Source organism: Arachis hypogaea, chromosome 16, assembly GCF_003086295.3.
Source record: "Arachis hypogaea cultivar Tifrunner chromosome 16, arahy.Tifrunner.gnm2.J5K5, whole genome shotgun sequence".
Classification (NCBI taxonomy): domain Eukaryota; kingdom Viridiplantae; phylum Streptophyta; class Magnoliopsida; order Fabales; family Fabaceae; genus Arachis; species Arachis hypogaea.
In genome coordinates this window covers 64,682,739-64,704,398 of record NC_092051.1, presented here as the reverse complement: position 1 = coordinate 64,704,398, position 21,660 = coordinate 64,682,739, and the positions used below count along the sequence as shown (strand labels likewise).

At 37.1% G+C, this 21,660-nt stretch overlaps 1 non-coding gene and 1 pseudogene across 1 annotated transcript; both read left to right on the top strand.

The window, feature by feature from the left end:
- Positions 1–7,125: 7,125 nt before the first annotated feature.
- LOC112761997 (small nucleolar RNA R71) lies at positions 7,126–7,233 on the top strand. Its single transcript, XR_003182360.1, has one exon. It is a non-coding gene; the product is annotated as a small nucleolar RNA R71 (small nucleolar RNA).
- Positions 7,234–21,569: 14,336 nt separating this feature from the next.
- LOC112761572 (small nucleolar RNA R71) lies at positions 21,570–21,660 on the top strand (annotated as a pseudogene).

The window sequence follows — 21,660 nt, the reverse complement described above, 5'->3', positions numbered from 1 at the left end:
ATGAAACTTGCAGTTCTGCTGCATCAGAGAAACTAATTGAGGTTTCAGCTCAAAATTGTTTGCTCCAATGGCAGGAATGGAGATGCTTCTTCCATGTAAATTGGAATTAGGTGCAGTAAAGTCACAAAGCATCCTCCTTGCATTATTATTATTTTCGGCTGCCATCTCCTCTTCCTGTTCGAAAATTTCTGAAAGGTGCTTGCTGGATTGTTGTAATTTAGCTTCTCTTAGTTTTCTCTTCAGAGTCCTTTCAGGTTCTGGATCTGCTTCAACAAGAATATTCTTGTCCTTGCTCCTTCTCATATGAAAAAGAGGGACAGAAAAATAATAATAATAGGGGTCCTTTTTACCACAGTATAGAGGTCCCTATGTGAGTAGAAGAAAAGAAGAAGAAAAAAAATCCGAACACAAATGGAAGAGGGGGTTCGAATTTGGGTGAGATGAAGTGTTAGTAGATGAATAAATAAATAGAAGGAGATAAGAGAGAGAGAGAATTTTTCGAAAATAATTTTTGAAAAAGAGTTAGTGATTTTCGAAAATAGTTTTTGAAAAAGGTTAGTAATTTTCGAGAATTAAAATCAAAAATTAAAATAATTAGTTAATTAAAAGAAATTTTGAAAAAGAGGGAGATATTTTCGAAAATTAGAGAATAGTTAGGTAGTTTTGAAAAAGATAAGAAACAAACAAAAAGTTAGTTAGTTAGTTGAAACAAATTTGAAAATCAATTTTGAAAAGATAAGAATATAAGAAGTTAGAAAAGATATTTTAAAATCAAATTTTTGAAAAAGATATGATTTTGAAAAAGATGAAATAAAAAGATATTTTTGAAAAGATATGATTGAAATTAGTTTTGAAAAAGATTTGATTTTTAAAACCACAATTAATGACTTGATTCACAAGAAATCACAAAATATGATTCTAGAACTTAAAGTTTGAATCTTTCTTAACAAGTAAGTAACAAACTTGAAATTTTTGAATCAAAACATTAATTGATGGTGTTATTTTCGAAAATTATGTGATAAAGATAAGAAAAAGATTTTTTAAAAAATATTTTTAAAATTTTCGAAAATAACTAAGAAAAATGAAAAAGATTTGATTTTTGAAAAAGATTTTGAAAAAGATAAGATTTTTAAATTGAAAATTTGATTTGACTCATAAAAACAACTAGATTTTAAAAAGTTTTGAAAAAGACAACTCAAATTTTCGAAATTTATGAGTGAAAAAGGGAAAGATATTTTTTTTTATTTTTGAATTTTTAATGATGAGAGGGAAAAACATGAAAAAGACTCAATGCATGAAAATTTTGGATCAAAACAATGAATGCATGCAAGAATGCTATGAATGTCAAGATGAATACCAAGAACACTTTGAATGTCAAGATGAACATCAAGAACTTATTTTTGAAAAATTTTTAATGCAAAGAAAACATGCAAGACACCAAACTTAAAAATTTTTCATGTATAGACACTATGAATGCAAGAATGCATATGAAAAACAAGAAAAGACACAAAACATGAAAACATCAAGATCAAACAAGAAGACTTACCAAGAACAACTTGAAGGTGATGAAGAACACTATGAATGCATGAATTTTTCGAAAAATGCAAGATGAATATGCAATTGACACCAAACTTTCAACTTGACTCAAGACTCAAACAAGAAACATGAAATATTTTTTTATTTTTATGATTTTTTTATTTTTTTTTATTTTTTTTGTATTTTTATTTTATATTTTTCGAAAATTATTTAGAAAAAGAAAAATAAGGATTCCAAAATTTTTAACATGAATTCCAGGAATCTTGTATTCTTTGTCTAAAGCTCCAATCTGAGGGTTAGGCATGGCTTAATAGCCAGCCAAGCTTTAGTATGCTATTACATATTTACATGCATTGAAGTGATTAGTTGAATCCTCAGTCCAAAGGAATTTGGACATGGCTTCACAGCCAGCCAGGATTCAACAAATCATCATGAAACACTAGAATTCATTCTTAAAAATTATGAAGAAAAATATATTTTTTGAAAACAGTTTTTTTTTTTTCGAAAACAGATGAGAAATTTTTGAAAGGTTTTTGAAAACTTTTTAAAAATAAAACAAAAAGAAAATTACCTAATCTGAGCAACAAGATGAACCGTCAGTTGTTCAAACTCGAACAATCCCTGGCAACGGCGCCAAAAACTTGGTTTACGAAATTGTGATCTCAGGCAACGGCGCCAAAAACTCTGTACGCACGTCTTAATAAATCGTTTTTCATTCACAACTTTGATACAACTAACCAGCAAGTGCACTGGGTCATCCAAGTAATAAACCTTACATGAGTAAGGGTCGATCCCACGGAGATTGTTGGTATGAAGCAAGCTATGGTCACCTTGTAAATCTCAGTCAGGAGGATATCAAAAGGTTATGGAGTTTTCGAAATTTAATAATAAGTAAACATAAAATAAGGATAGAAACACTTATGTATATCATTGGTGAGAATTTCAGATAAGTGTATAGAGATGCTTTCATTCCTCTGAACCTCTGCTTTCCTGCTGTCTTCATCCAATCAGTCTTACTCCTTTCCATGGCTGGCTTTATGTAAGGACATCACCGTTGTCAATGGCTACTTTTTATCCTCTCTGGAAAATGCTCCGATGCGCTGTCACTGCATGGCTAATCATCTGGAGGCGTCACCCTTGTCAATAGCTGCATCCCATCCTCTTGTGAAAATGGTCCAAATGCTCTGTCATAGCACGGCTAATCATCTGAGGTTCTCGATCATACTGGAATAGGATTCACCTTCCTTTTGCGTCTGTCACTACGCCCAGCACTCGTGAGTTTGAAGTTCGTCACAGTCATTCAATCCCAGAGTCCTACTCGGAATACCACAGACAAGGTTTAGACTTTCCGGACTTTCATGAATGCCACCATCAATCTAGCTTATGCCACGAAGGTTCTGATTAAGAGATGCAAGAGATACTCATTCAGTCTAAGGTGGAACGGAAGTGGTTGTCAGGCACGCGTTCGTGGGGGAATGATGATGATTGTCACGTTCATCACATTCAGGTTGAAGTGCGAATGAATATCTTAGAAGCGGAATAAGTTGAATTGAATAGAAAAACAGTAGTACTTTGCATTAATCTTTGAGGAACAGCAGAGCTCCACACCTTAATCTATGGAGTGCAGAAACTCTACCGTATGACAATACATAAGTGATAATGGTTCAGTCATGGCCGAATGGCCAGCCCCCATGAAAGTCTAAGATAGCATAAAACTGATCAAAGATGTCTAATACAATAGTAAAAAGTCCTATTTATAATAAACTAGTTACTAGGGTTTACAGAGAAGTAAGTAATTGATGCATAAATCCACTTCCGGGGCCCACTTGGTGTGTGCTTGGGCTGAGCTTAAATGTTACACGTGTAGAGGTCAATCTTGGAGTTGAACGCCAGTTTATAACGTATTTCTGGCGTTCAACTCTGGCTTGTGACGTGTTTCTGGCGTTTAACTCCAGACAGCAGCGTAGAACTGGCGTTCAACGCCCTTTTACATCATCTAAACTTAGCCAAAGTATGGACTATTATATATTGCTGGAAAGCCCTGGATGGCTACCTTCCAACGAAATTAGAAGCGCGCCATTTTGAGTTCTGTAGCTCCAGAAAATCCACTTTGACTGCAGGGAGGTCAGAATCCAACAGCATCAGCAGTCCTTCTTCAACCTCTGAATCTGATTTTTGCTCAAGTCCCTCAATTTCAGAGAAAATACCTGAAATCACAGAAAAATACACAAACTCATAGTAAATTCCAAAAATGTGAATTTAACATAAAAACTAATGAAAAGATCCCTAAAAGTAACTAGATTCTACTAAAAACATACTAAAAACAATGCCAAAAAGCGTATAAATTATCTGCTCATCATTAGGGCAGGATTTTATTCCTTTTGGCCTTCCTATCCACTGATGCTCAAAGCCTTGGGATCCTTTTTATTTACCCTTGCCTTTTGGTTTTAAGGGTTATTGGCTTTTTGCTCTTGCCTCTTTGTTTTAAGAGCTTTTGGCTTTTTCTGCTTGCTTTTTTTCTTTTTTTTTTCTATTTTTTTTTCTGCAAGCTTTTGTATTCACTGCTTTTTCTTGCTTCAAGAATCATTTTTATGATTTTTTAGATTATCAAATAACATGTCTCCTTGTCATCATTCTTTCAAGAGCCAACATATTTAACATTCATGAACAACAACTTCAAAAGACATATGCATTGTTCAAGCATTCATTCAGAAAACAAGAAGCATTGTCACCACATCAATATAATTAAACTAAGTTCAAGGATAAATTCGAAACTCATGTACTTCTTATTCTTTTGAATTAAAGCATTTTTCATTTAAGGGAGGTGATGGATTCATAGGACATTCATAACTTTAAGACAAAGTTACTAAATATTAATGATCATGTAATAAGACACTAACATAGATAAGCACTTAACATAAAGAAAACGAAAAATAGAAAATTTAAGAACAAGGAATGAATCCACCTTAGTGATGATGGCGTTTCCTTCTTGAGGAACCAATGATGTCCTTGAGCTCTTCTATGTCTCTTCCTTGTCTCTGTTGCTTGATCCCTAGTGATTTTGGTGCTCCTATCCTTAGTTGCTCCCAATAATTGTGTGGGAAAAAATGTATCCCCTGAGGTATCTCAGGGATCTTTTGATTTTGCAGTCAAATGTTCTACCACTGAGCTATAGATCCTTTACATGAATCTCTCCATCTCCCATGACTTGGAGGTGGAAGCTTTTGTCTTCCCTTTTCTCTTCTTTCTTTTTTTTTTTTTTGAGGTTTCTTTGGCCTTGGGTGCCATCAATGGTTATGGAAAAGCAAAATAAGCAATACTTTTACCACACCAAACTTAGAATGTTGCTCGCCCTCGAGCAGGAGAAGAAAGAATAGATGAAGAAGAAGATGTAGAAGAAAAACTAGGATTATGAGGAGGGAAGGTGGGGATCCTATGGGGTCCACAGATCCTGAGATGATCCTGTGAGGTCCACAGATCTTGAGGTGTCAAGGATTTACATCCCTACACCAATTAGGCATGTAAAATGCCTTTGCATGCAATTCTGGCATTTAAACGCCGAACTGATGCTTGTTCTGGGCGTTCAACGCCCAGATGCAGCATGTTTCTGGCGTTAAACGCCAGCTTCATGCTTGTTTCTGGCGTTCAGCGCCAGCTCCATGCTCTGTTCTGGCGTTACTGGCGTTTGAACGCCAGTGAACTCCTCTTCCAGAGTGCGCTGTTTTTAATGCTGTTTTTGATTTTTCTTCAATTTTTTCAGTTGTTTTTGTGACTCCACAAGATCACGAACCTATGAAGACATATAACTAATAAAAATATAATTAAATAAAAATTGGGTTGCCTCCCAACAAGTGCTTCTTTAATGTCAATAGCTTGACAGTGGGCTCTCATGGAGCCTCACAGATGTTCAGAGCATTGTTGAGACTCCCCATCACCAAACTTAGAGTTTGGATATGGGAGTTCAACATCAAACTTAGAGTTTGGTTGTGGCCTCCCAACACCAAACTTAGAGTTTGACTGTGGGGGCTCTGGTTGACTCAGTTTTGAGAGAAGCTTACTGTGCCTCTTTTCCATGTTTATAGAAGGATGTCCTTGAGTTTTAAACTCAAGGGAGTCCTCATTCAATTGAAGGACTAGTTCACCTCTGTTAACATCAATCACAGCTCTTGCTGTGGCTAGGAAGGGTCTTCCAAGGATGATGGATTCATCCTCATCCTTCCCAGTATCTAGGATTATGAAATCAGCAGGGATGTAAAGGCCTTCAACCTTTACTAATATGTCTTATACTTGTCCATAAGCCTGTTTTCTTGAATTGTCTGCCATTTCTAATGAGATTTTAGTATCTTGCACCCCAAAGATTCCCAGTTTCTCTATTACAGAGAGGGGCATGAGGTTTATCCCTGAACCAAGGTCACACAGAGCCTTTTCAAAGATCATGTTGCCTATGGTACAAGGTATTACGAACTTTCCAGGATCCTGTTTCTTCTGAGGCAATGTCAGTTGATCCAGATCACTCAGTTCATTAGTGAACAAGGGAGGTTCATCTTCCCAAGTCTCAATACCAAATAATTTGGCATTCAGCTTCATGATTGCACCAAGGTACTTGGTAACTTGCTCCTCAGTAACATCCTCATTCTCTTCAGAAGAGGAATACTCATCAGAGCTGATGAATGGCATAAGGAGGTTCAATGCAATCTCTATGGTCTCTAGATGAGCTTCAGAGTCCTTTTGTTCCTCAGAGGGAAACTCCTTATTGATCACTGGGCGTCCCAGGAGGTCTTCCTCCTTGGGATTCACGTCCTCCCCTTCCTCTTTGGATTCGGCCATGATGGTTATATCAATGGCCTTGCACTCTCCTTTTGGATTTTCTTCTGTATTGCTTGGGAGAGTACTAGGAGGGATTTCAGTGATCCTTTTACTCAGCTAGCCTACTTGTGCCTCCAAATTTCTAATTGAGGACCTTGTTTCATTCATGAAACTTACAGTGGCCTTGGACAGATCAGAGACTAAGTTTGCTAAGTTAGAGTTATTTTGTTCAGAGTTCTCTATCTGTTGCTGAGTGGATGATGGAAAAGGTTTACCATTGTTAAACCTATTTCTTCCACCATTATTAAAGCCTTGTTGAGGCTTTTGTTGATCCTTCCATGAGAGATTTGTGTGATTTCTCCATGAGGGGTTATAGGTGTTTCCATAAGGTTCACCCATATAATTTACCTCTGCTATTGCAGGGTTCTCAGGATCATAAGCTTCTTCTTCAGAAGATGCCTCTTGAGTACTGTTGGATGCAGCTTGCATTCCATTCAGACTCTGAGAAATCATATTGACTTGCTGAGTCAATATTTTATTCTGAGCCAATATGGCATTCAGAGTATTAATTTCAAGAAATCCCTTCTTCTGAGGCGTCCCATTACTCACAGGATTCCTCTCAAAAGTGTACATAAATTGGTTGTTAGCAACCATGTCAATAAGTTCTTGAGCTTCTGCAGGCGTTTTCTTTAGGAGAATGGATCCACCTGCAGAAGTATCCAATGACATCTTAGCTAATTCAGACAGACCATCATAGAATATATCCAGGATGGTCCATTCTGAAAGCATGTCAGAAGGACACTTTTTGGTCAGTTGCTTGTATCTCTCCCAAGCTTCATAGAGGGATTCACCTTCCTTCTGTCTGAAGGTTTGAACATCCACTCTACGCTTACTCAGCTTTTGAGGAGGAAAAAACTTGGCTAAGAAAGCCGTGACCAGCTTATCCCAAGAGTTCAAGCTATCCTTGGGTTGAGAGTCCAACCACACTCTAGCTCTGTCTCTTACAGCAAAGGGGAAAAGCATGAGCCTGTAGACTTCAGGATCTACTCCATTAGTCTTAACAGTATCACAGATCTACAAGAATTCAGTTAAGAACTGAAAAGGATCTTCAGATGGAAGTCCATAAAACTTGCAGTTCTGCTGCATCAGAGAAACTAATTGAGGTTTTAGCTCAAAATTGTTTGCTCCAATGGTGGGGATGCAGATGTTTCTTCCATGTAAATTGAAATTAGGTGTAGTGAAGTCACCAAGTATCCTCCTTGCATTATTATTATTTTCGGCTGCCATCTCCTTTTCTTGTTCGAATTTTTCAGTAAGGTTGTCTCTGGATTGTTGTAATTTAGCTTCTCTTAGTTTTCTCTTCAGAGTCTTTCTGGTTCAGGGTCTGCTTCAACAAGAATGTTCTTGTCCTTGCTCCTGCTCATATGAAAAAGAGGGAACAGAAAAATAATAATAATAGGGATCCTTTTTACCCATGTATAGAGGTTCCCTTATGTGAGTAGAAGAAAAGAAGAAGAGAAAATCTGAACTCAGAGAGAGAGAGGGTTCGGATTTTTGGTGAGTGAGGGAGGGATGTTAGTAGATGAATAAATAAATCAAAGGAGATGAGAGAGAAGGATTTTCGAAAATTATTTTAGAAAAATGGTTAGTGATTTTCGAAAATTAAAAGAAGAAATAAATTAAAATTGAATTTTGAAACAATTAGTTAATAAAAAAGAATTTTTGAAAAAGAGGGAGATATTTTCGAAAATTAGAGAGAGAGAGAGTTAGTTAGGTAGTTTTGAAAAAGATAAGAAAAAACAAAAAGTTTGTTAGTTAGTTAAAACAAATTTTGAAAATCAATTTTGAAAAGATAAGAAGATAAGAAGTTAGAAGGGGTATTTTAAAATCAAATTTTTTAAAAAGATATAATTTTGAAAAAGATAAGATAGAAAGATATTTTTGAAAAGATATGATTGAAATTAGTTTTGAAAAAGATTTGAATTTTAAAATCACAATTAATGACTTGACTCACAAGAAATCACAAGATATGATTCTAGAACTTAAAGTTTGAATCTTTCTTAACAAGTAAGTAACAAACTTGAAATTTTTGAATCAAAACATTAATTGTTGATGATATTTTCGAAAATTATGAGATAAGATTAAGAAAATGAAAAAGATTTAATTTTTGAAAAAGATTTTGAAAAAGATAAGATTTTTAAATTGAAAATTTGATTTGACTCATAAGAAACAATTGAATTTTAAAAATTTTTTAAAAAGTCAACTCAAATTTTCGAAATTTATGAGAGAAAAAAGGAAAGATATTTTTTTGATTTTTGAATTTTTAAAGATGAGAGAGAAAAACATGAAAAAGACTTAATGCATGAAAGTTATGGATCAAAACAATGAATGCATGCAAGAATGCTATAAATGTCAAGATGAACACCAAGAACACTATGAACATCATGATGAACATCAAGAACAAATTTTTAATGCAAAGAAGACATGCAAGACACCAAACTTAGAAATCTTTCATGTTCAGACACTATGAATGCAAAAATGCACATGAAAAACAAGAAAAGACATAAAACAAGAAAACATCAAGATCAAACAAGAAGACTTACTAAGAACAACTTGAAGATCATGAAGAACACTATGAATGCATGAATTTTTCGAAAATTTTATGCAAACTTTAAAACATGCAATTGACACCAAACTTAAAATTGACTCAAGACTCAAACAAGAAACATAAAATATTTTTAATTTTTATGATTTTATAAATTTTTTTTTGGATTTTTTGAAAATTAATGTGAAAAAGAAAAATAAGGATTCCAAAATTTTTAATATGAATTCCAGGAATCTTGCACTCTTAGTCTAAAGCTCCAATCTGAGGGTTAGACATGGCTTAATAGCCAGTCAAGCTTTAGCATGTAAATCTTTTGGATCTGGAACAGCCGCAGGTGGATTAGCAACAACTAGCTTGCTCTTGATAATGTTGGGTTGGAAGCCCCAGTCCAAATGAATTTAGACATGGCTTTACAGCCAGTCAGGCTTCAACATGCTTCATGAAACACTAGAATTCATTCTTAAAAAATTTTAGAATAATTTTCGAAAACAGATGAGAAATTTTTGAAAGATTTTTGAAAAAATTTTGAAAACAAAATAAGAAGAAAATTACCTAATCTGAGCAACAGGATGAACCGTCAGTTGTCTAAACTCGAACAATCCCCGGCAACAGTGCCAAAAACTCTATACGCACGTCTTAATAAATCGTTTTTCATTCACAACTTCGATACAACTAACTAGCAAGTGCACTGGGTCGTCCAAGTAATAAAACCTTACGTGAGTAAGGGTCGATCCCACGGAGATTGTTGGTATGAAGCAAGCTATGGTCACCTTGTAAATCTTAATCAGGCGGATATAAAAAGGTTATGGAATTTTCGAAAATATATAATAATTAAACATAAAATAAGGATAGAAATACTTATGTAAATCATTGGTGAGAATTTCAGATAAACGTATAGAGATGCTTTTGTTCCTTTGAACTTCTGCTTTCCTACTGTCTTCATCCAATCAATCCTACTCCTTTCTATGGCTGGCTTTATTTAAGGACATCACCATTGTTAATGGCTACTTTTCATCCTCTCTGGAAAATGGTCCGATGCGCTGTCACTGCATGACTAATCATCTGGAGGCATCACCGTGGTCAATGGCTGCATCCTATCCTCTTGTGAAAATGGTCCAAATGCTCTGTCACAGCACGGCTAATCATCTGAGGTTCTTGATCATAATGGAATAGGATTCACCCTCCTTTTGCGTCTGTCACTACGCCCAGCACTCGCGAGTTTGAAGTTTGTCACAGTTATTCAATCCCAGAGCCCTACTCGGAATACCACAGACAAGGTTTAGACTTTCCGGACTCTCATGAATGCTGCCATCAATCTAGCTTATACCACGAAGATTCTGATTAAGAGATCCAAGAGATAATCATCGAATCTAAGGTGGAACGGAAGTGGTTGTCAGGCATGCGTTCGTGGGGGAATGATGATGATTGTCACGTTCATCACATTCATATTGAAGTGCGAATGAATATCGTAGAAGCGGAATAAGTTGAATTGAATAGAAAAATAGTAGTACTTTGCATTAATTCATGAGGAACAGCAGAGCTCCACACCTTAATCTATGGAGTGTAGAAACTCTACCGTTGAAAATACAAAAGTGATGAAGGTTCAGGCATGGCCGAATGGCCACCCCCAAAACGTGATCACAGGATCAAAAATACAATCCAGAATCTTACAAAAGATGTCAAATACAATAGTAAAAAGTTCTATTTATACTAAACTAGTTACTAGGATTTACAGAAGTAAGTAATTGATGCATAAATCCACTTCCGAGGCCCACTTGGTGTGTGCTTGGGCTGAGCTTGAATGTTACACGTGCAGAGGCTCTTTCTGGAGTTGAACGCCAGGTTGTAACGTGTTTTTGGCGTTCAACTCTGGTTCATGACGTGTTTCTGGCGTTTAACTCCAGACTGCAGCGTAGAACTGGCGTTTAACGCCCTTTTTCGTCATCTAAACTCGGCCAAAGTATGGACTATTATATATTGCTGGAAAGCCCTGGATGTCTACTTTCTAACGAAATTAAAAGCGTGCCATTTTGAGTTTTGTAGCTCCAGAAAATCCACTTTGAGTGCAGGGAGGTCAGAATCCAACAGCATCAGCAGTCCTTCTTCAACCTCTGAATCTGATTTTTGCTCAAGTCCCTCAATTTCAGCCAGAAAATACCTGAAATCACAGAAAAACACACAAACTCATAGTAAAGTCCAGAAATGCGAATTTAACATAAAAACTAATAAAAACATCCCTAAAAGTAACTAGATCCTACTAAAAATATACTAAAAATAATGCCAAAAAGCGTATAAATTATCCGCTCATCAAAGCCCCAGTCCAAATGAATTTAGACATGGCTTTGTAGCCAGCTAGGCTTCACATGCTTTATGAAACTCTAGAATTCATTCTTAAAAATTTTGAAGAAAAAATATATATTTTTTTTTTTAAAATATTTTTTTTTTGTAAAATTTTTTTGAAAACTTTTTGAAAATAAAATAAGAAGAAAATTACCCAATCTGAGCAATAAGATAAACCGTCAGTTGTCCACACTCGAATAATCCCCAGCAACGGCGCCAAAAACTTGGTGCTCGAAATTGTGATTTATACTTAAGTTGTTGTTCGAAATTGATTCCCTGGTAATGGCTCCAAAAACGTATGCACAATACCATTGTCCAGACATAACTTCACAACTTCGCGCAACTAACCAGGAAGTGCACTGGGTCGTCCAAGTAATAAAACCTTACGTGAATAAGGGTCGATCCCACGGAGATTGTTGGTATGAAGCAAGCTGTGGTCATCTTGTAAATCTCAGTCAGGCGGATATCAAATGGTTATGGAGTTTTCGAATAATAATAAATAAACAGAAAATAAAGGTAGAAATACTTATGTAAATCATTGGTGAGAATTTCAGATAAGCGTATAGAGATGCATTGGTTCCTCTGAACTTCTGCTTTCCTACTATCTTCATCCAATCAATCCTACTCCTTTCCATGGCTGGCTTTATGTAAGGGCATCACCGTTGTCAATGGCTACATCCCATCCTATTGTGAAAAAGGTCCAAATGCTCTGTCACGACATGGCTAATCATCTGAGGTTCTCGATCATACTGGAATTGGATTCACCCTCATTTTGCGTCTGTCACTACGCCCAGCACTCGTGAGTTTGAAGTTCGTCACAGTCATTCAATCCCAGAATCCTACTCGGAATACCACAGACATGGTTTAGACTTTCCGGATTCTCATGAATGCTGCCATCAATCTAGCTTATACCACGAAGATTCTGATTCAGAGATCCAAGAGATAATCATCCAATCTAAGATGGAACGGAAGTGGTTGTCAAGCACGCGTTTGTGGGGGAATGATGATGATTGTTACGTTCATCACATTCATATTGAAGTGCGAATGAATATCTTAGAAGCGGAATAAGTTGAATTGAATAGAAAAACAGTAGTACTTTGCATTAATTCATGAGGAACAGCAGAGCTCCACACCTTAATCTATGGAGTGCAGAAACTCTACCGTTTAAAAATACATAAGTGAAAGGTTCAGGCATGGCCAAATGGCCAGCCCGCATGATCTAAGAACTAGACGTCCCAAGATGATCCGAAGATGTCAATACAATAGTAAAAAGTCCTATTTATATTAAACTAGTTACTAGGGTTTACAGAAGTAAGTAATTGATGCATAAATCCACTTTCGGGGCCCACTTGGTGTGTGCTTGGGCTGAGCTTGAAGTTTACACGTGCAGAGGCTCTTTCTGGAGTTGAACGCCAGGTTGTAACGTGTTTCTGGCATTCAACTCTGGTTCGTGACGTGTTTCTGGCGTTTAACTCCAGACTACAGCGTAGAACTAGTGTTCAACGCCCTTTTGCGTCATCTAAACTCGGCCAAAGTATGGCCTATTTTGAGTTCTGTAGCTCCAGAAAATCCACTTTGAGTGCAGGGAGGTCAGAATCCAACAGCATCAGCAGTCCTTCTTCAACCTCTGATTCTGATTTTTGCTCAAGTCCCTCAATTTCAGTCAGAAAATACCTGAAATCATAGAAAAATACACAAACTCATAGTAAAGTCCTGAAATGTGAATTTAACATAAAAACTAATAAAAACATCCCTAAAAGTAACTAGATCATACTAAAAACATACTAAAAACAATGCCAAAAAGCGTATAAATTATCCGCTCATCAGTGTTAATTTGCTCCCACTAATTTTGTGGAGGAAAATGCATTCCTTGAGGCATCTCAGGGATTTCATGATGAGGAAATTCCTCATGCTCTTGGTGAGGTTCTCTTATTTGCTCCATCATTTTCTTTGTGATGGGCTTGTCTTCATCAATGAGAATGTCTCCCTCTATGTCAATTCCAACCGAATTGCAGAGGTGACAAATGAGATGAGGAAGGCTAACCTTGCCAAAGTAGAGGACTTGTCCGCCACCTTGTAGAGTTCTTGGGATATAACCTCATGAACTTCTACTTCCTCTCTAATCATGATGCTATGAATCATGATAGCCCTATCTATAGTAACTTCAGACCGGTTGCTAGTGGGAATGATCGAGCGTTGGATGAACTCCAACCATCCCCTAGCCACGGGCTTGAGGTCATGCCTTCTTAGTTGAACCAGCTTCCCTCTTGAATCTCTCTTCCATTGAGCGCCCTCTTCACAGATGTCCATGAGGACTTGGTCCAACCTTTGATCAAAGTTGACCCTTCTAGTGTAGGGGTGTGCATCTCCTTGCATCATGGGCAAGTTGAATGCCAACCTTACATTTTTCGGACTAAAATGTAAGTATTTCCCCCGAACCATTGTAAGCCAATTCTTAGGGTCTGGGTTCACACTTTGATCATGGTTCTTGGTGATATATGCATTGGCATAGAACTCTTGAACCATTAAGATTCTGACTTGTTGAATGGGGTTGGTGAGAATTTCCCAACCTCTTCTTCGAATCTCATGTCGGATATCTGGATATTCACCCTTTTTGAGCTTGAAAGGAACCTCGGGGATCACCTTCTTCTTGGCCACAACTTTATAGAAGTGGTCTTGATGCACCCTTGAGAGGAATCTCTCCATCTCCCATGACTCAGAGGTGGAAGCTTTTGCCTTCCCTTTCCTCTTTCTAGAGGTTTCTCCGGCCTTTGGTGCCATAAATGGTTATGGAAAAACAAAAAGCTTTAGCTTTTACCACACCAAACTTAGAAGGTTTGCTCGTCCTCCAGCAAAAGAAGAAAGAAGAGAGCAGAAGAAGAAGAAATAGAGGAGATGGAAGGGGCTTTGTTTTTCGGCCAAGGGGGAGAAGTAGTGTTTAGGTTGTGGGAAAATGAAGGAGTGAAGATGGGTTTATATAGGAGTGGAGAGGGGGGTATGGTTCGGCCATTATGGGTGGGTTTAGGAGGGAAAGTGGTTTGAATTTGAATGGTGAGGTAGGTGGGGTTTTATGAAGGATGGATGTGAGTGGTAAAGAGATTATGGAGAAGAGGGTAGAATTTGATATGTAAGGGGTTTTTGGGGAAGAGGTATTGAGGTGATTGGTGAATGGATGAAGAAGAGAGAGAGAGAGATGAGGTAGGTGGGAATCCTGTGGGGTCCATAGATCCTGAGGTGTCAAGGATATCTCATCCCTGCACCAAGTGGCGTGCAAAAATGCCCCTTTCTGCCAATCCTGGTGTTAAACGCCAGGCTGCTGCCCATTTCTAGCGTTTAACGCCAGCTTCTTGCCCTTTTCTGGCATTAAACGCCAGTCTGGTGCCCATTTTTGGCGCTAAACACCCAGAATGGTGCCAGACTGGGCGTTTAACGCCCATTCTGCTACCCTTACTGGCGTTTAAATGCCAGTAAGTTTCTCCTCCAGGGTGTTCTATTTTTAATACTATTTTTCCTTCTGTTTTTTCTTTTTCAATTGTTTTTGTGACTTTACATGATCATCAAGCTACAGAAAACATAAAATAACAAAAGAAAATAGAAATTTAACATAGATAATTAAAGATTGGGTTGCCTCCCAACAAGCACTTCTTTAATGTCAATAGCTTGACAGTGGCTCTCATGAAGTCTCACAGATGTTCAGAGCAATATTGGAACCTCCCAACACCAAACTTAGAGTTTGAATGTGGGGGTTCAACAGCAAACTGAAAGTTTGGTTGTGGCCTCCTAACACGAAACTTAGAGTTTGACTGTGGGGGCTCTGTTTGTCTCTGTTTTGAGAGAAGCTCTTCATGCTTCCTCTCCATGGTTACAGAGGGATATCCTTGAGCTTAAAACACAAGGGGGTCTTCATTCACTTGAATGATAAATTCTCCTCTATCAACATCAATCACAGCTTTTGCTGTGGATAGGAAGAGTCTGCCAAGGATGATGAATTCATCCATACACTTGCCAGTCTCTAGGATTATGAAGTCAGCAGGGATGTAGTGGCCTTCAACCTTTACTAAGACATCCTCTACAAGTCTATAAGCCTGTTCCTTTGAATTGTCTGCCATTTCTAGTGAGATTCTAGCAGCTTGTACCTCAATGGTCTCTAGCTTCTCCATTATAGAGAGAGGCATGAGGTTTATACTTGACCCTAGGTCACACAGAGCCTTCTCAAAGGTCATGGTGCCTATGGTACAAGGGATTGAGAATTTTCCAGGGTCTTGTCTCTTTAGAGGTAATTTCTGCCTAGTCAAGTCATCCAGTTCTTTGATGAGCAATGGAGGTTCATTCTCCCAAGTCTCATTACAAAATAACTTGGCGTTTAGCTTCATGATTGCTCCAAGGTACTTAGCGACTTGCTCTTCAGTAACATCTTCATCCTCTTCAGAGGAAGAATACTCATCAGAGCTCATGAATGGAAGAAGTAAATTCAATAGAATCTCTATGGTCTCTGTGTGAGCCTCAGATTCCCATGCTTCCTCATCAGGGAACTCCATAAAGACCAGTGGACGTCCATTGAGGTCTTCCTCAGTGGAGATCACTACCTCTTCCTCCTCTCCAGGTTCGGCCGTGTGGGTTGTGGTTATGGCCTTGCACTCTCTTTTTGGATTCTCTTCTGTATTGCTTGGGAGAGTACTAGGAGGGAGTTCAATAATTTTCTTACTCAGCTAACCCACTTGTGCCTCCAAATTTCTAATGGAAGACCTTGTTTCAGTCATGAAACTTTGAGTGGTTTTGATTAGATCAGAGACAATAGTTGCTAAGTCAGAGTGGCTCTGCTTAGAATTCTCTGTCTGTTACTTAGAAGATGATGGAAAAGGCTTGCTGTTGCTAAATCTGTTTCTTCCACCATTATTGTTGTTGAAACCTTATTGAGGTCTCTGTTGATCCTTCCATGAGAGATTTGGATGATTTCTCCATGAAGGATTATAGGTGTTTCCATAGGGTTCTCCCATGTAATTCACCTCTTCCATTGCTGGGTTCTTAGGATCATAAGCTTCTTCTTCAGAGGAAGCTTCCTTAGTACCACCTGTTGCTGTTTGCATTCTAGACAGACTCTGAAAAATCATATTGACTTGTTGAGTCAATATCTTATTCTGAGGCAATATGGCATTTAGAGTATGACCATTATTCACAGGATTCCTTTCAGAAGTGTACATGAATCGGTTATTTGCAACCATTTCAATGAGTTCCTGAGCTTCTGCAGGCGTCTTCTTCAGATGAAGAGATCCTCCAGCAGAGCTATCCAATGACATCTTGGATAGTTCAGACAGACCATCATAGAATATACCTATGATACTCCATTCTGAAAGCATGTCAGAAGGACACCTTCTGATCAATTGCTTGTATCTTTCCCAAGCTTCATAGAGGGATTCACCTTCCCTTTGTCTGAAGGTTTGGACTTCCACTCTAAGCTTACTCAATTTTTGAGGTGGAAAGAACTTTGCCAAGAAGGCATTGACTAGCTTTTCCCAATAGTTCAGGTTTTCTCTAGGTTGTGAGTCTAACCATGTCCTAGCTCTGTCTCTTACAGCAAAAGGGAAGAGCATAAGTCTGTAGACCTCAGGATCAACCCCATTGGTCTTGACAGTGTCACAGATTTGCAAGAATTCAGCTAAAAACTGATGAGGATCTTCCAATGGAAGTCCATGAAACTTGCAGTTCTGTTGCATTAGAAAAACTAATTGAGGCTTAAGCTCAAAGTTGTTTGCTCCAATGGCAGGGATTGAGATGCTTCTCCCATAGAAGTCGGGAGTAGGTGCAGTAAAGTCACCCAGCACCTTCCTTGCATTGTTGGCATTGTTGTTTTTAGCTGCCATTGTTTCTTCTTCTTTGAAAAGCTCTATTAGGCCCTCTAGAGAGAATTGTGCTTTAGCTTCTCTTAGCTTTTTCTTCAAGGTCCTTTCAGGTTCAGGATCAGCTTGAACAAGTATGCCTTTATCTTTTCTCCTGCTCATATGAAAAAGAAGAGAACAAGAAAGTAGGGAATCCTCTATGTCACAGTATAGAGATTCCTTGAGGTGTCAAAGGAAAAGAAGAATAGAAGGAGGAGGTAGATAGAAGAGAATTCAAACTTATCAAGAGGGATAGAGTTCAAATTGCACCTTGAGGAGGAGTGTTAGTCCCTTAAATAGAAGGATGTGAGAAGAGGGGAAGAATTTTTAAAAATAAATTGAAAAGATTTTGAAATAATAAAAAGAAATTTGAAAATTTGATTGAGATTTTCGAAAATTAAGATTGGGAAAGAAATTAAGTGATTTTTGAAAAGGATTTTGAAATCAGAAATCAAAAAGAAATGATTGAGAGTTAATTTTGAAAAAGATGTGATTGAAAAGATATGATTGAGAAGATATGATTGAAAATCAATTTTAAAAAAAAAGAAAGTTTTAAAATTAAAGTTGATTACTTGACTAACAAGAAATTAAAAGATATGATTCTAAAATTTAAAATTTGATCCTTTCTTAATAAGCAAGTAACAACTTGAAAATTTTGAAGTAAATCATTAATTGTAGCAAGGATTTTTGAAAATAGTAATAAATAAAACAAATTGAAAAGAAATTGATTTTGAAGAGATATGATTGAAAAGATATGATTTGAAAAAGATTTGATTTTGAAAAATTATGAAAATTTGAAAAAGATTTGAATTAAAAACAAAATCTTCCCTCTAGTGTCCTTCTGGTGTTAAACGCCCAGAATGGCATCCATTCTGGCGTTTAACGCCCAAAATCCTACCTTTTTGGGCGTTTAATGCCCAGCCAGGTACCCTGGCTGGCGTTTAAACGCTAGTTTTCCTTCTTCACTGGGCGTTTTGAACGCCCAGCTTTTTCTGTTTGATTTCTCTGCTGAATGTTCTGAATCTTCAATTCTCTTTATTATTGACTTGAAAAGACATAGTTTTGAAAATTTTTTTGAATTTTTCAATGATGAGAAACAATCAAAATACAACTAATCTTAGGAAACTCAAATCAAATAAACAATGCATGCAGGACACCAAACTTAAAAATTTTCATATAAGAGACACTAACAAATTGAGAATGCATATGAGAAACAACAAAACACACAAAACAAGAGAATTCAAAGATCAAAACAATGAAATCATCAAGAACAACTTGAAGATTAATGAAGAACATAATTCATGTAATTTTCGAAAATTAGAGGCATGCAATTGACACCAAACTTAAAATTAGACACTAGACTCAAACAAGAAACATAAAATATTTTTTATTTTTATGATTTTATAAAATTTTTTGTGGTTTTTCGAAAATTGAGTGGAAAAGAAAATAAAGGGATACAAAATTTTTAATAAGAATTCCAGGAATCATTGAAATGTTAGTCTAAGACTCCGGTCCAGGAATTAGACATGGCTTACTAGCCAGCCAAGCTTTCAATGAAAGCTCCGGTCCAAAACACTAGACATGGCCAATGGCCAGCCAAGCTTTAGCAGATCATTGCTAACAATAGCAAAATTGATAGAAATCAACAAGCTCTTGTGATGATAAGTTGAAACCTCGGTCCAATAAGATTAGACATGGCTTCACAGCCAGCCAGACTTCAACAGATCATCATGAAACTCTAGAATTCATTCTTAAAAATTCTGAAGAACAAAATAAAAAAAAATTCTTTTTTATATAAAAAAATTTCGAAAATAAAAAGTAAAATTACCTAATCTAAGCAACAAGATGAACCGTCAGTTGTTCAAACTCAAACAATCCCCGGCAACGGCGCCAAAAACTTGGTGCACGAAATTATGATCACAATTCCGCACAAACGTGAATCACACTTTGTCACAATTCCGCACAACTAACCAGCAAGTGCACTGGGTCGTCCAAGTAATACCTTACGTGAGTAAGGGTCGATCCCACGGAGACTGTCGGCTTGAAGCAAGCTATGGTCATCTTGTAAATCTCAGTCAGGCGGATTCAAATGGTTATGGAGGATTGATAATTAAAAGATAAATAAAACATAAAGTAAAGATAGAGATACTTATGTAATTCATTGGTAGGAATTTCAGATAAGCGTATGAAGATGCTTTGTTCCTCTTGAACCTCTGCTTTCCTATTGCCTTCTTCCAATCATTCATACTCCTTTCCATGGCAAGCTTTATGTTGGGCATCACCGTTGTCAATGGATACTTCCCATCCTCTCAATGAAAATGTTCCAAATGCACTGTCACCGCACGGCAAATCATCTGTCGGTTCTCGATTATGTTGGAATAGGATCCATTGATCCTTTTGCGTCTGTCACACGCCCAACAATCGTGAGTTTGAAGCTTGTCACAGTCATCCCTTCCCAGATCCTACTCGGAATAACACAGACAAGGTTTAGACTTTTTGGATCTCAAGAATGACCGCCAATAATTCTAGCCTATACCACGAAGGTTCCAATATTAGATTAGAAACCCAAGAGATAAACATTCAAGCTTGTTTGCATGTAGAACGGAAGTGGTTGTCAGTCACTCGTTCATAGGTGAGAATGGTGATGCGTATCACATAATCATCACATTCATCATGTTCTTGGGTGCGAATGAATATCTTGGAGAAGAAATAGACTTGAGTTGAATAGAAAAACAATAGTACTTGTATTAATTCATGAAGAACAGTAGAGCTCCACACCTTAATCTATGGTGTGTAGAAACTCCACCGTTGAAAATACAAAAGTGATAATGGTGTAAGCATGGCCGAATGGCCAGCCTCCAAGGTCTAGGGACTAAACGTCCAAAGATCAAAATACAATAGCAAAAGGTCCTATTTATAGAAAACTAGTAGCCTAGGGTTACAGAAATGAGTAATTAATGCATAAATCTTCTTCTGAGCCCACTTCGTGTGTGCTTGGGCTGAGCATTGAAGCTTCCATGTGTTGAGACTTTTCTTGGAGTTAAACGCCAGCTTTTATGCCAGTTTGGGCGTTTAACTCCAGCTTTTGTGCCAGTTCTGGCGTTAAACGCCAGAATTCTTGAGCTGACTTGGAACGCCTATTTGGGCCATTAAATCTCGGGCAAAGTATGGACTATTATATATTTCTGGATGTCTACTTTCCAACGCAATTGAGAGCACGCCAATTGAGTATCTGTAGCTCTAGAAAATCCACTTCGAGTGCAGGGAGGTCAGAATCCAACAGCATCTGCAGTCCTTTTTCAGCCTCTGAATCAGATTTTTTCTCAGCTCCCTCAATTTCAGCCAGAAAATACATGAAATCACAGAAAAACGCACAAACTCATAGTAAAGTCCAGAAGAGTGATTTTTATTTAAAAACTAATAAAAACATAATAAAAACTAACTAAAATATACTAAAAACATACTAAAAACAATGCCAAAAAGCGTATAAATTATCCGCTCATCCGTGATCTTGAGTCATGAAAACTCAACTTATGTTGGTGATCTAGAGTTGTTAGATAATATTGTTTTCATTGACGCTAATCTTTTGGTAATTTAATTAGTAAGTTGATTAGGACTTTTGGATTGAGATTAGCTAGTCTTATTAGACTTTCTCTCATGGAAGATAATATGATACCTTCTTCCAATGTTGGAGATGACATAATAAGATAAATTCTTGTTTATATTTGTGACATGATTAATTGGTCTTGTTTGACTTTCTCCCTATGTGAAGATGACATGATACCTTCTTTCATTTGTTGGAGTTGACTAGATAAGATGAATTAATCATTGCATTACTAGGATAGAAAGCCTATGTTCTCAACGCTTGCCATGAATGTCTCTCTCTTTATTACTTGCTTTCTCTTATTTACTTGTTTGATTTACTCTTCTTGTCATTTAAATTCTTGCCCCTTTATATTTTATTGTCCCTATATAAATCAAAACTCCCTTGTCCCCTCATACCCAATAATCATACACTTCATTACAATTCCTCGTGAGACGACCCAGAGTCTAAATACTCCGGTTAATTTTCATTTGGGGTTTGTACTTGTGACAACTCAATTTTTTTATTGGGAGGATTGTTTGTTGGTGTACAACTATACTTGCAACGAGAATTTATTTGTGAAATTGTATACCGACACGACAAATTCCTCATTAATCAAAATGGCGCCGTTGCCGGGGAGTTGCAATGGTGTTACATTATTAGCTATTGTGAATATTGTGAATATGTTTGCCTTTTGCTTAGAGGAATATGTCTAGAGGGCATATTATCAAAATTCCTCATACCTGCAGAATTATCAAAACACATCTTGGACATTTCACCTAAGCCCTCATAAAAGATATCCAGCTGAGTCCACTTAGAGAATATGTCTAGAGGGCATTGCCTAGTCAGTAGCTTGAATCTCTTCCAAGCTTCATAAAGGGTATCACCATCTTTCTGTCTTAAAGTCTGAACCT